This window comes from Heteronotia binoei, chromosome 1 (genome assembly GCF_032191835.1).
Source record: "Heteronotia binoei isolate CCM8104 ecotype False Entrance Well chromosome 1, APGP_CSIRO_Hbin_v1, whole genome shotgun sequence".
Lineage (NCBI taxonomy): Eukaryota > Metazoa > Chordata > Lepidosauria > Squamata > Gekkonidae > Heteronotia > Heteronotia binoei.
In genome coordinates this window covers 260381226-260396599 of record NC_083223.1, presented here as the reverse complement: position 1 = coordinate 260396599, position 15374 = coordinate 260381226, and the positions used below count along the sequence as shown (strand labels likewise).

The 15374-nt window shown below is 47.2% G+C and overlaps 1 protein-coding gene across 1 annotated transcript in view; it reads right to left on the bottom strand.

Moving 5' to 3' along the window:
- The window catches only part of MACROD1 (mono-ADP ribosylhydrolase 1), a 710025-nt gene that overhangs the window by 92268 nt on the left and 602383 nt on the right, over positions 1-15374 (bottom strand). The window lies entirely within an intron of this gene.

The window sequence follows — 15374 nt, the reverse complement described above, 5'->3', positions numbered from 1 at the left end:
GGAATAAAGATGAATCAGATGGAGGCAGATCTTCTTAGTAGATGCTCCTGTGGGCAGAAAATGGAGCCATTTGAGCAGGGAGGCCAGATGATTAATTGTCCACCGCCTCAACTGAAAGCCTGGTGGTAAGATACACAATAAACAATGCTCTAAGACTGCAGGGGCCATTGTCTGTGTTCTGGGAAAGGGAGCTGGAAGAGGAGAAAGGTGCAGAAAATCTGGACTGCGGTTTACTCCAGTGCAGGGGTGGCCTAACTTGCTTAACATAAGAGCCAGATAGAATAAATGTCAGATGTTTGAGAGCCGCAAGAGGAGGAAGGGCGGGAAGTGCTTGCTTTGCCAGGCTCTCTCAATTGCACAGCAGAGCTACTGAGCCAAGCCTCTCTTCCTTCTGTTGCCCAAGGCTCCTTAGACCAAGAGTCATCAATTATCAGAGACAGTTCAATAAACAAAAATATTACAAGGGTACAATATTACAAGGCAGGCAGGCAGGCAAATAGGCAGGGGGGAGGGAAGGAGAGGTGGAAAGAAAGCAGCTTTAAATGTATTCTCCAAACTGGCTGACAGGGCAGTGGAGACTTTGAAAGTCACACAATATGTGTGAAAGAGCCACATGTGGTTCCCAAGCCGCAGCTTGCCCACCCATGCTTCAATGCATGTTTCAGAGTGTGTTAAAAAATCTGAAACAAGCGAGTGCCTTCAGAGTTGTTCTATTGCAGGGGCGTCAAACATGTGGCCTTAGGGCCAGATCAGGCCCCCAGAGGGGTCCTATCAGGCCCATGAACAACTGGCTGTCATCTGCTTCCTTCTCCCTCTCTCTTATTTCCTGCACCACAGCTTGCTTTGTCAGGCTTTCTCAATGCAGAGGAGCTGTGGAGCAAAGCCTCTGTTTTCTCCTTGGGGAGGAAGGGGGGGAAGTGCTTGCTTTGCCAGGCTCTCTCAATTGCACAGCAGAGCTACTGAGCCAAGCCTCTCTTCCTTCTATTGCCCAAGGCTCCTTAGACCAAGAGTCGTCAATTATCAGAGACAGTTCAATAAACAAAAATATTACAAGGGTGCTAATGTTTTAGGCATGTTTTAAGTTTTTTAAACAAACTTTTTGTTTGTCTGTGTCTATAAAGTTTATATCTGCACTACATTTTATGATATATGACCTGGCCCCACAAAGTCCATTTATGTCAGATCCGGCCCTTGTAACAAATACGTTCGACACCCCTATTCTATTGTGCCTTACAGAACTGCTCTGAAACCAAATTGGTGCGTGGAAGTCACCATGATTCTAAAAGGCCACAGAAGTAGATCAGTGTAGGCTGAGGGTTGGTTGATTGCTAAAGGGGAATCCAGTGGTATGTGGGAGGGTTAATGGATCAGGACCAGAAAATATTAGCTTGTGGCAACTATGTGAAGGTGGGGAGAGGGCTGTGGTAGACAGAGGTGTCCAGAATACCTGGGGGCCGCGGTTTTTGTGTGTCAGTTGGATGCTTTGGAAATCGTGAATTTGTGGAGGGCTCATCCATAGGAAGAGAGCCCTGGGGCGCAGAGTGTTAAAGCTGCAGTACTGCAGTCCTAAGCTCTGCTCACGACCTGAGTTCAATCCCCGGTGGAAGCTGGGTTGTCAGGTAGCTGGCTCGAGGTTGACTCAGCCTTCCATCCTTCCGAGGTCGGTAAAATGAGTACCCAGCTTGCTGGGGGGAAAGTGTAGATGACTGGGGAAGGCAATGGCAAACCACCCCGTAAAAAGTCTGCCGTGAAAACATTGTGAAAGCAATGTCACCCCAGAGATGGAAACGAGTGGTGCTTGCACAGGGGAGCTTTCCTTTCCTTTTCCATCCATGGGATGTGTGTGAGAAGTGGCATTTATATAAAGCAGTTTTTAAGCCACAAAGTGCCTCCTATTCACCCTGCACATTTCAATAATCATAACAGGTTCAATGTCCCATGACAATAATATTCACCACATTATGTGTTATTTTTTTATTCCATAGAGCTCACAGCCAGACACAGTGTACTTTCTTCCCCATTGTATCCTCACAACAACTCTGTGAGGTTGTTCAGGCTGAGTTTCCATTTGACCCAAGGTTGCCCAGCGAGTTTTGGGGGCGGGGTGTAGATTTGAACCCAGGTCTCTGAGATTCTAGCCTGACTCTCGAACCCCACTAGCTCTTCATTGTCAGCCACAACTGTACACTGACTCTTGGTGGCAATCCACAACGGAACGGGGGAATGTATAAAAAGCATCATAGCTGCAGTGGTAGTTTGGGTTGGCTTGTGTGCACGCTCTTGCTGCTTCATTCCTTGATTCCTTTTCCCTTCAGCACTCGGTGGGGGTGGAGAGATGAAGCCCAGGGGCCTTCGGTTGCTGGCTGTTGCCTTCTGGTCTCAAAACTGAGAGTTCCTGCTCTGTTTTGCCCTATGCAGGAGACTATGATTGGCCTGTCTGCTTTCTTCCTGGCTTGCCTGGGACCAGCTGGCTATATCTTGGTCAATCTGGAAAACTACAAGAAGAGAGAATGAGGGGGAAGAACCGCGCTCGCGCCCTGAAGCACGTGCAATCCCTCTGCTCCAGGAGGTCTCTCATTCCATAAGGAGAGGCTGGCATCTCCCCTGCCCTTCCTCCATGAGGACCAACGTCCTGAAATACATTCTGTGCAGCTTCCTGGACCACAGAGGATGTCGCTCAAGATAGCTGCTCTTGGCAGTCTTATTGTCTGTTACAATAAATTTTCATACTGTCCTGTGTTTCTGTGGGTTTCTCTGTCTTTAGTTCGCTCTTGGCAAACAAGAATTATTAAATCAATAGTAACACACTCGGGTAACTGCCAGTATACATTTGGCCTATCAAGGGCAGTATTGTGTATTCAGACCAGTGGCAGCTCTCCAGACCACAGGTCTTTGTCATCACCTAATATCTGTTCCTTTTTAACTCAAAATGCTAGGGACTGAACCTGGGACCTTCTGCATTCATAGCCAGTTTGGTGTAGTGGTTATCTGGGAGAACCGGGTTTGATTCCCCACTCCTCCACTTGCACCTGCTGGCATGGCCTTGGGTCAGCCATAGCTCTGGCAGAGGTTGTCCTTGAAAGGGCAGCTGCTGTGAGAGCTCTCAGCCCCACCCACCTCACAGGGTGTCTATTGTGGGGGGAGAAACTATAGGAGATGGTGAGCCACTCTGGGAGTCTCTGATTCAGAGAGAAGGGCGGGGTATAAATCTGCAGTCTTCTTCATCTATCACTGGGTTGCAGCCTCTAAAACAGACATGAAGCTGCACTATACTGAATCAGAGGAGGGGGCAGGGGTCACAGTTCAAAGAGATGCAACCCAAAAATGGTAAAACTACCAATATCATGCTGTACGCTAATAAAGACTGTTTTTTTCAAAATGTATATTGTTTTCTCTTAAATTTCAACATGCTATTATACCATATGCTATCAGAGAATCGCTCTTGTCACATGTGACATGGCAATATTGAGCTGATATTGTGACTGTCTTTGTAAATGACTTGTTTTATATCATCTGAGGAAGACAGTATGAAACAAAGCTTCCTCTAGTCATTGGCATGCAGGACTGTGATCCTTTCCATGGTGACGTTTTGAATTACATAATTTATGTTTAAATTCTCTTTTTAAACCCTACTGTTTGGATTGTACCATTGAATGTAGTGCTGTAGAATTTTGTAATTTTGTACAAGATATAGACGCAAACTGATTTTCATTTGATTTTGCGACTCGGGAGCCACACGTCGCTTTTCCACACATTGTGTGGCTCTTGAAGCCCCCACTGCCCTGCCAGCTGGCTTGGAGGAGGCGTTTGTCACTTTAAATCACTTCGCCAAGCCAGTCATATGGACATATGAAGCTGCCTTATACTGAATCAGACCCTCGGTCCATCAAAGTCAGTATTGTCTACTCAGACTGGCAGCAGCTCTCCAGGGTCTCAAGCTGAGGTTTTTCACACCTATTTGCCTGGACCCTTTTTTGGAGATGCCGGGGATTGAACCTGGGACCTTCTGCTTACCAAGCAGATGCTCTACCACTGAGCCACTGTCCCGTCCCCAGTCAGTGACCTGGAGAATGCATTTGAAGTCAAAGTAGTTTCCCCCCCACTTCTCTCTCCCTTCTCACTCCCCCCATCTATTTGCCTCCCTCCCTTAGGCATCTGGCATATATTCTATATGGCTCTTATATTAAGCAAGTTTGGCCACCCCTCTCCTCTGTCTTGGGATTCTTAGATGTAGCATTATGGTGTGTATGATTCTCTGATAGTATATTGTATAATAGTGTGCTGAAATTTGGTTTTTTTTAAGAAGTCTATTGGTGTACAGTGTGATATTAGTATACAGATCATAGCCTTGGTGTCCATCAAGGTCAGTATTGTCTACTCAGACTGGCAGCAGCTCTCTGGGTTCTCAGGCAAAGAGAGGTTTTCCACATCACCTATTGCCGGATCCTTCTAATTAAAGATGCCAAGGATTGAACTCTGGACCATCTACATGCAAAGCAGATGATGTGCCACTGGTGGAGGAAAAGGAAACTAAGAAGAACTTCAATTTGTTTTACTCTAGGCATTCCTGTCCCTCAGGCATCTTAGATGGAAGGATGGTGAAAAAGACTCACCTTGAGCAAAGCCCCTGTGTGCACTTGAGGTCATTCTTTAGTAATACTTGGATCAGTTCCACCGCTTGAAAGAGTAATGTTTCTAATTGCCAGCAGGGGGAGATGTTGCCCTGCCTTGTGTCATGTCTGGTTTAAGGGACATTAGTTTTCTGCCTGGTTGGTAACTTCCCCACTGGTATGTTCTTGAGAACACAGGAGGTCTGTTCCCAGTATTTGTGTATTGCTTGATATATACTCTTTGGTGGTGGGAAACGCATAAGGTTTTCAAGGCAAGAAACAAACAGGTGTTTTGCCATTGCCTGGACCTTCTTGGTGGTCTCCCATCCAAGCACTAACCAGGGCTGACCCTCTTCTGAGACTTGATGGCTTTCCGTGACATGTCCTCAGTGTGACTGTATGGCAGAAATAATCTGTGTAAACTAGTTATCCCTTATTCAAGTGTGGATTGGGGAGAGCTGTATTCTCAGTTCATAGAAGCGTGGAAGAGGCCATACAGAATCAGCCTACAGCAGGGGTGGCCAAACTTTCTTAACTTAGAGCCACATAGAATTACTAAACACCAGATGTTTAAGAGCAGCAAGACATGAACATCAGAGTTTGAGAGCCGGGAGGGAGGGAAACATGGGGGAGTGAGGAGGGAGAGGTGGAAGGGAAGCAACTTTAATTTTAAATGCATTCTCCAAGTGATGGTATTGCTTTGCTCTGCTCTGGTAAGACCTCACCTGGAGTATTGTGTTCAGCTGCTGGCTGGTTTGGCTTGAAGGAGTGAGTTAAAGAGACAAATGCCTTCTACTAGCTGGCCAATGGGATGGTGGCAGCTTTGAGAGGCGCACAATATGTGTGGAAGAGCCACATGTGGCTCCCGAGCCACAGTTTTGGCCACCCTGGCCTACAGTATCCCTGATGAGTGTTTGTCCAGCTGCTGCTTAAAGACTGCCAGTGAGGAGGAGCTCACCACCTCCCTCGGTAGCTGATTCCACTGTTCATAGAATCATAGAGTTGGAAGGGACCTCCAGGGTCATCTAGTCCAACCCCCTGCACAATGCAGGAAACTCACAAACACCTCCCCTTAAATTCACAGGATCTTCATTGCTGTCAGATGGCCATCTAGCCTCTGTTTAAAAACCTCCAAGGAAGGAGAGCTGTTGAACAACTCTTACTGTCAAAAAGTTCTTCCTAATACCCAGCTGGTAAGAAGAAGAAGAGATTGGATTTATACTCCACCCTTCGCTACCTGAAGGAGTGTCAGATTCCTTTCCCTTCCCCTGTGAGGTGGGGGGGGGGCTGAGAGAGCTCTGACTCTGCTCTTGAGAGGAACAGCTCTGGGACAACTTGTGACTGACTCAAGGTCACATCAGCAAGTGCATACGGAGGAGTGAGAAATCAAACTGTTCTCCCATATGAGTCTGCACACTTAACCGTTACGTGCACAGGTACCTTCCTGCCCTTAATTTAAACCCATTCTTGAGAGTCCTCTTCTGCCAACAGGAACAACTCCCTACCCTCCTCTAAGCGACAGCCCTTCAGATACTTCAAGAGAGCCATCATGTCCCCCCTCAACCTCCTCTTCTCCAGATTGAACATTCCCAAGTCCCTCAGGCTTTCCTCATAGGGCTTGCTACGCTTCTTCCTAGAGACAAAGAGAGTTGTTCCTCTGCTGGCGATCATATGGCAAGAGCTGGGGTGGCTCAACAAACACTCCAAAGCTGCCTTGTGCTGAACAGATTCTTGGTTCCTCTGGCCTGTTATTATCGATAGCAGGGGTTCCCTGTGGACACTTCTGTGGGTGCCCATCATGTGCTTCTGGAAAGTAGGTGGAGCTGTTGTGAAGGCAGAAGCATTGACTGGCAGCCTTTGTGTAAACCAGAGGGCTTTTCACTTGGCTCCTGCTGCCACTCACTGCAGAAGGAACCAGGGGCCTGTAAAGAGGACCTGCAGATCAAGCGTAAGGCAGTGGGATACCTATTCCCCCTTGGTTTATCCCCCCTGTCTCTCTGTGTTTATATTCCTGATCCTCCTCTCCTTTTGTGTATGTGTATGCTTGACTCTACCTCCCATGGCAGCCATTTTGTGCTTGGTTTTACCTCCTGTGGCAGACATTTTATGCTTGGCTCTGCTTCCCATGGCAGCCATTTTGTGCTTGGTTTTACCTCCTGTGGCAGCCATTTTATGCTTGGCTCTGCTTCCCATGGCAGCCATTTTGTGCTTGGCTATGCCTCCTCCACTGACTGCCCCCCAATTCCCAAAGTGCCTGCAGGCTCAACAAGTTTGAGGATCTCCAACCTATAACAACTTGTGAAATCTCAGATAGACATTTCTCCCAATATTTTTATTTGAGATCCTTTCAGCTTTGGTGTTTCCCCATTTCCCTGACAAGTGAGCAGAGCTGTTTGGCTGCAGGTGGTGGTGGCATGAGCAGCCACCTCTGGATGACTGATGGGTTTTTGTAAGAGCAAAGAAGCAATCCCATCGAGCAACTGCTTCGCTCTACCAATTCCACAGAGTGGCCAATTCAGCTACCTAGGGTTGCCAGGTACCCACTGGGGGCAGGACAGCTTCCATTGCCTGCTAGCAGTGTGAAAACGAAATTAAAAAAAATAGCCATCTATGCAAAGATGTTGCATCACTTCCAGGAGGGACCCAGAAGGGACATCATGCCTCTCTAGGAGTCGCTGTTTGGAGCAATTCCTAGAGATGCATGACTATCACTTTATGTGTTTCTCCCATACTCCTGCTAGCTGACAACCTTACTGCTACTCTAGAGAGAAACCCTGTCACCTGAAGTCTTTCACACTCTTACCCTCACTCTGCCCTAAGAAGGAGTTCAGCCAGATAGAAGACTTTGAAATCCACTTTCCAAAGCAGCCATTTTCTTCAGAACTGACCTCTGTCATCTGGAGACCAGCTGTAATTCTGGAAGATGTCCAGGTCCTACCTGGAGGATGGCTACTTCAGTTGTAGCTCAGTGGTACAGCATATGCTTGGCATGCAGAAAGTCCCAGGTTCAGCCCCCAGCATCTCCAGTTAAAAGTACCGGGCAGTAGGTGATGTGGAAGACTTCTGTCTGAGACCTTGGAGAGCCTCTGCCCGTCTGAATAGACAATACCAGGGGTGGCCAAACTGACTTGGGAGCTACATGTGGCTCTTCCACATATATTGTGGGGTTCTTGAAGCCCCACCACTCCATCAGCCAGCTTGGAAAAGGCATTTTTCTCTTTAAATCACTTCTCCAAGCCAAGCCAGCTGGCAGTTTGAAGAATGCATTCAAAGTTAGAGTTGCTTGCTTTATACCCCTCCCTCCTCCCTCCGATTTTCCTTCCTTCCTCCCTCCCTCCCACATCTGACGATCATGTCTTGTGGCTCTCAAACATCTGATGTTTATTCTATGTGGCTCTTATGTTCAGGGCTTTTATTGTAGAAAAAGGCCAGGAGGAACTCATTTGCATGTTAGGCCACAACCCCCGATGTCACCATTGTTTCATACAGGAACTCATTTGAAGTCAAGCCAGCCAGAATTGCGTTCTTGTGCATTCCTGCTCAAAAAAAGCCCTGCTTCTGTTCAGCGTTCCCTCTAAGCTGCAGAGTCTTAAGCAAAAATTCTACTTTGTGAGCTACTGGTATTAAAGTTGTAAGCTGCTGGCATTAAAGTTGTGAGCTTCTGCATAAATTAGTGTGCTCTGTCTGGGGTCATTCTTCCTGAGCTGAGACAAAAATGTGTGAGCTGGAGGCTAAAAATCTGTGAGTTAGCTCACGCTAACTTAGCTTAGAGCGAACACTCCTTATGTTAAGCAAGTCTGGCCACCCCTGGACAATACTCACCTTTGATGCACTGAGGGTCTTATTCAGTATAAGTTGCTTCATGTGCTCTTCTTTTTTGGATTTTGCTTTGAATCGATGTGGCTACCCACAACCTTGGCATGCATCAAGCGTAGAGGTCTCTTGAAATGATCCATGCTAACGAGCACTGGAATGTTTTGACGGTGTCTCTTCTGTCATCTCTAGAAGGTTGGAGCAGTGAAGCTTATGATCTTGACCTTCCTTCTGTTCCACCACTTGGCTCCTCCAAATCAAAATCAGTACCTGACTTTTCCCTCCACTTCAATCGCTCGGCACCTTTGGGTAATTGCCTTATTGATCACTGTCTGAAATGTCAACATCTCTAACTGCCCTTCTAAATAAGATCTCATCTTTCCTAACCTTAATTATGATGCTTGGTTACAGTTTGCGGTAAAACTGAAATGGCAGGATTCAAAAAGGGGAAAAAAGAAAAAAAAATATGATCCGTTGCAGGTCACTAACAATTGTGCATAAATATTTTCATGCATTTTTTAATGTTTCCCATTTTTATCCAAGTGTTGCTTAAAACAAATGACAAACAACCAATTTATAAACAGAATAATAACAGAGTCTCCAAGGGGAAAAGCTACTTGCTTGACAATCTGAATATATGTTTTCTAATTGCAGGTAACTTTGCATTAGTCGCTTCTGACCTTCAGTTAATATGGAAGAAACATTTCGCGGGGCTTTGCGTGAGCTGTGAATAAGTAAATTAATGAGCGCTAATGATGGCGCCAATCTGTTGCAAAACCAATTAACACAAATCAGGCAGTTGTTAGGATGAGTTTGAAGAAAGTGCCTCTCCTGGTTTCGTGGAACAAAGTGGTATTTTTATCTGGCTGAATGGAAGGTATTGAGCTGATATATGGGGTTCTCCCCCCCAAAACCACCACCCCCAGAGTTTTGAAAGGGGTGAACTACGGGATTGACTTCCAATTGACTTTGTCAGTTTTTTAATGAAGTAACATCAAGTAAATAAAAAAGGCCAAGCCTCGAGTGATTAATACCCCAATGAGCCACTGATTTGGCACAGAAAATTGTGGCAGAAGTCAACGTGACATGTTGTTGTTGTCCAGTTGCGCAGTCCAGTCTGACTCTTGACGACCTCATGGACCACATCATGCCAGGCTAGGGTTGTCAAGACCCCTTCCCAGCCTCTGGTGGAGGACTTGTTTCGTGTGCATGAAGTGCGCGGGGCGCGATGACGTCACCCGGGAGTGATGTCATCGCGTTGGCGATGGCGACGTTGTGTGCCAGCTGCTCTGGGCTCTATGGTTTTCCCAGATGCTCTAGCATTTTGGGAGGGAAGAACTCTATGGTTCCTATTGTGCCATAGAGTTTTCTATCCCAAATTGTACAATAGAGTTTCCCCTCCCAAATTGTACCTATTGCAGCATAGAGTTTTCCCTCCCAAATTGCTAGCGTATCTGGGGAAACCATAGAGTTTCCCGGAAATGCCTAGAATGGCCTGCGTGCGATGTTACCAGCATGATGATGTCACTCGCCGACATCAGGGGAGGTTCCCCTTGCCAGCTCAGTGTGGGCCAGCGGGTTGGGAACCTCCCGGGCGGGAGAACCTCAGCCCGGACTGGGGGCTTGGCAGTCCTACGCCAGGCCTGTCTATCTTCCACCATCCTCCTAAGTTCACTCAAATCGATAAACACTGTCTAACCATCTCATCCTTTGCCGTCCCCGTCTTCTTTTACCTTCAATCTTTCCCAGCAGCAGGATCTTCTCCAGTGAGTGCTCATTTGGTGGCCAAAGTATTTGAGCTTCAGTTTCAGTAACTGACCTTCCAGGGAACAGCCAGGGTTGATTGCCTTTAGGATTGACTGATTTAATCTCCTTGCTGTCCAAGGGGCTCTTCTCCAGCACTAGTGCGACATACGGGCCAGGTATTAATTGGGATATCTTGGATCTCGGTAATTAACAACTGACTGCAAACAAGAGATACAGGCATTCAGAGAGCTTGTATCTGTGTGTCGCAGGCCAGGGCTGCCTTTTAAGGAAGGCTGCCTTCCATTCCATTGTATTCCAGACAATTTATGAATGTTCTTCAGTCATTCTGGCCGGTTCACTGGTTCTAAACACTTTTAATATATAACAAATAGACTAGGAGCCAACATTGGATTCTGGAGCCAACCTAAGTTTGGTTGTCCTGTTTTTATTTTATGTTTTAAAACAGAGGGCAGAAAGAAGGAGAATTTAGGAAGGCTGGCGATTGGTGGGAACACTGAAGAGTGGAGGAGAAGAGGAGGAGGAGATTGGATTTATTCCCCGGTCTTCACTCAAGAGTGGCTTACAATCTGCTTCCCTTTTTTCTCCCAACAACAGACACCCTGTGAGGTAGGTGGGGCTGAAAGAGCTCTTTCAAGAACAGCTCTGAGAGACTGACCCACAGTCACCCAGCAGCTGCGTGTGGAAGAGTGAGGAATCAAACCCAGTTCTCCCAGATTAAGAGTCTGTGCTCTTAGCCCTACACCAAACTGGCTCTCTCAACAGGCATAAATGGCATCATGTGGTGTTGCAATGTCATGTGATTTTACAATGCCATTTCCAGCCAAAAAGCAGGAAGTGACACCACTGTGCCGCACAACTGGTGTTGCCAGCCTCCAGGTGGGTCCTGGTCTGGAGATTGTCTGTTTTTACAGATTATCTCCAGACTATAGAGACCAGTCCCCTTGGAGAAATGGCTGCTTTGGAGGGTGAACTCTATAACATTGTACTATGCTGAGGTCCCTCCCCAAACCCTACCCTCTCCAGGTTCCAGCCCCCAAATCTCCAGATATTTCCCAGCCTAGAGCTGGCAACCCTACACATAGCAGTCTAGGATCCTTTTGATCTCTATGGTGTTTACCAGAGGTTGGGAGGATTCCTAGAGTATTACACTAATGTCACTGCCATATTTTCAGCCACAAATCACATTACAGCATTTTAAAAGTGTCAGTTCAGGTGTGAATGGGGCTAGGCCAATTTAGTTGATTTCCAATAACGCTGCAACCAGGTCCCTGAGAGAGTCAGTTTGGTGTAGCAGTTAAGTGCATGGACTCTTAACTGGGAGAACCGGGTTTGATTCCCCACTCCTCCACTTGCAGCTGCTGGAATGGCCTTGGGTCAGCCATAGCTTTCATAGGAGTTGTCCTTGAGCTCTCTCAGCCCCACTTACCTAGCAGGGTGTCTGTTGTGTGTAGGGCGGGGGGAAAGGTAAAGGAGATTGTGACCGTTCTGAGACTCTGAGATTCAGAGTATAGGGCAGGATATAAATCCAATATCTTCATCATCATCTTCTTGTTTTGCTGTCCTGGGTTAAACAGAATGGTTTTCGTTGGCTGGGGCAAGGGGCTTGTCTACAGTCGCTTGGCACAGGTTAGTACCAGTTCAGAATATTGTTATGTTTGGATATATATTGTGAGATATAGCATTAAATCTGCTGGAAGATTGGTGCACGAGAATGTGCATAGAGCCAGTTTCCAGTACTGTTCATGTCAGGGAAACCAGAAGGGCAGAGTGAAGGTGAAAGGAAGACAGAGCTTATGGCTGCATTATGCGAGCTGGAAATGCCAGAAGAACCTTTGCAAATCCCCAGTGGGGTTACTGCTGAGAAGAGCCAGTTTGATTGCTCTCGTATTTCAGATGCAGAATATTGGAAGAGGATGACTTTTTCTGTTTTTTTTTTTTAAATAAAGAAGGGAAAGTTATGAAGCAGGTGTACTATGCTTACCAAGCATTATTCTTTCAGCACCCAGCACCAGATGTTTCAGCCTCTCCTGAGACTCAGGTATTTGGGACAAATTGTTCATCCCTGTCCCAAATCAGTCCCTTGTTGAAAGCAGAGACATTTCTCAGGGGGACGGTGCTTAGAACATTGGACTAGGACAGGGTGGCCAAACTTGCTTAACATAAGAGCAGCACAGAAAAAAATGTCAAACATTTGAGAGCTGGAAGCGAAAGAGGCAGGCAGGAAGACAAACAGATGGGGGGGAAGGAGAGCTGGAAAAAAAGCAACTTTAAATGCATTCTCCAAGCAGCTGGCTGGCTTGAGTTGGAGAAGTGGTTTAAAGAGACAAATGCCTTCTCCAAGCCAGCTGATGGGGCAGTGGGGGCTTTGAGAGCCACACAATATGTGTGAAAGAGCCACATGTGGCTCCCATGCTGCAGTTTGGCCACCCCTGGACTAGGATCTGTGAGATCCAGATTCAAATCCCCAGTCTACCTTGAATGCTTGCTGGGTATCCTTGGGCTAGTCTCACAGTCTCAGTCTAACCCGCCGAACAGGGTTGTTGTGAAGATAAAATGGAGGACAGGGAGAAGAAGAAGAAGAATTGCAGATTTATACCCCGCCCTTCTCTCTGAATCAGAGTCTCAGAGCGGCTTACAATCTCCTATATCTTTTCCCCCCACAACAGACACCCTGTGAGGTGGGTGGGGCTGAGAGGGCTCTCACAGCAGCTGCCCTTTCAAGGACAACTCTGCAAGACCTATGGCTAACCCAAGGCCATTCCAGCAGCTGCAAGTGGAGGGGTGGGGAATCAAACCGGGTTTGTGAGTGTGATTGTAAACTTTTTTGGGTACTAACTGGGGAGAAAGGAGGGCTGTAAAATGAAGTATATAAATAAGTCAACACTCAAGAACATTTTCAAATGCAGCTGAAATGGCAAGTGCCAGATTATTTTTTTTGAGGGGGAGAAGTAAGGCTGCTTTGCAAGATGGCATCTATGCTCTTATACTTCACTGAGGTCCCCCCTCCCCCCCAATCCTCAGGGATTTCCCAAGTCGGAATTGACGCCCTAGAGACAGGAGAGAGCCTTAGAGGCCCTGCCCTGGTTGTGATTCACACTTGGAAGATCCACAGTCCCCAAATCAATGCCTTGGATTGTTTGATGGTCTGGGATCACCCTTTCGGCAGCTTGGAGAGCACAGAGGAGTTGAATGTCCAGCTCTATAACACCTGCCAGAGGCAAGGAGGAAAAGGTCTCTGTGAACAAATAACGAACAACAGTATTAGAAATTAATTCAATATCTATTTTGGACAGTAGTGAAGTCCAGTTTCTGAATCCAATATCTAAAGTCCCAATATAAAGTTCATTCATAAATTCAAGAAGGTGCTGATGTCTTCTCATTTACTTCATGAAATGAATGCTTTGACTGGGGAAAAACCTGGAGATTTTGGGGGGTGGAAGAAGAAGTCAAAGAAAAAGAAATTGAATTTCTATCCCACCCTTCTCTCTGAATCTCAGGGTTTCAGAGTGGCCTGCAATCTTCTTTACCTCCCCTCCTCCCCAACAGACACCCTGTGAGGTAGGTGGGGCTGGGAGAGCTCTCACAGAAGCTGCTCTTTCAAGGATAGAGTCTCAGAGTGGCCTACAATCTCCTTTACCACCCCCCCCCCACCACAACAGACACCCTGTGGGGTAGGTGGGGCTGGGAGAGCTCTCACAGAAGCTGACCCAAGGCCATTCCAGCAGCTGTGAGTAGAGGACCGGGGAATCAAACCTGGTTCTCCCAGATAAGAGTCCGCACACTTAACCACTGGCTATCACTGGGGAGGGTGCAGTTTGGGGAGGGGATAACCTAATGCCTTTTGAGTCTACCCTCCACAGCAGCCATTTCCTTCAGAGGAACTGATCTCTGTTGCCTGGAAATCAGCTCTAATGCCGGAAGATCTCCAGGCTAGCAAACTTAAGTGTTGTAGGGGTTAAAAATAGATCCTAAGTCTAACGATGGAGGCTCAATTATAGAATGAGTTAGGGGTTAACAACAAGAGGCCGAAGGCACCCCCAAAGCATTAATCTGCTCTCCCCCCCCCAGCTTTTATCTCAAAGTCTTAGCCCATATATGCCATAATGTTCTCCAGCTATTTTATCACAAGCTGAGACTAGGGTAAAGGGCTCTTTAACTCCTTCCCAACTAGGTGATCACCAAGAGAGGCTTTCGCAAAGGGCAGACTCCTCCCCAAACCCTGCCCTCTGCCGGCACTACCTCCAGATTACCAGCATCTTTCCAACCCTGAGCTGGCAGTCCAACTCATTAGGCGGATTGGATTTCATGCTCCAGCTATGACACAGTGAAAAGGTGAGCAGCAGTAGTGCTTTAGGGTTGGCAACCTCCAAGGGGGCCTGAAGATCTTCTGGTAGAGGGGTGGCCAAACTTGCTTAATGTAAGAGCCACATAGAAGAAATGCCAGATGTCTGAGAGCTGGAAGGAAGGAAGGAAGGTAGATTGGATTTATACCCTGCCCTTCACTACCCAAAGGAGTCTCAGAGCAGCTTACAATCTCCTTTCCCTTCCCCTCCCCACAACAGGCACCCTGTGAGGTAGGTGGGGCTGAGAGGGCTGTCTCATAACTGCTCTTGAGCAGAACAGCGCTGAGAGAACTTGTGGCTGACCCAAGGTCACATTAGCAGATGAATATGGAGGACTGAGGAATCAAACCAGGTTCTCCCAGATAGGAGTCCTCACACTTAACCACTACTGGGAGAACAGGAATTGATTTCCCACTCCTTCGTATCCATCTGCTGGGTGACCTCGGGTCAGTCACAAATTCTCTCAAGAGCAATTCTCGAAAGCGCTTCCTCAATCCCATGTACCTCACAGGGTGTCTGTTGTGGGGTGGGGGGGAGGGAAAGGAGATTGTAAACCACTCTGAGACGTGAGTGAAGAGTGGGGTATTTCTTCTTCTTCTTCTTCTCCTCCTCCTTCCATTGCATCCCAGGGAAGCCTGGGAACAGCTTCAAGGGATGCTGCACCATAGCTAGCAGGAGGAGGAAAGGCAAGACCAAGTTCTAAAGGTACCAAAACGGCTGGCTTGGGCACCAATGCCTGTATAAGTCTCCTTAGAAATAAAGGCTGCCTTGTGAATAGAAGACCTCCTTGGGAGCAAAACTCTGATGGGCTGAAAGAGCCACACCCCTGATGCCAAGCCAG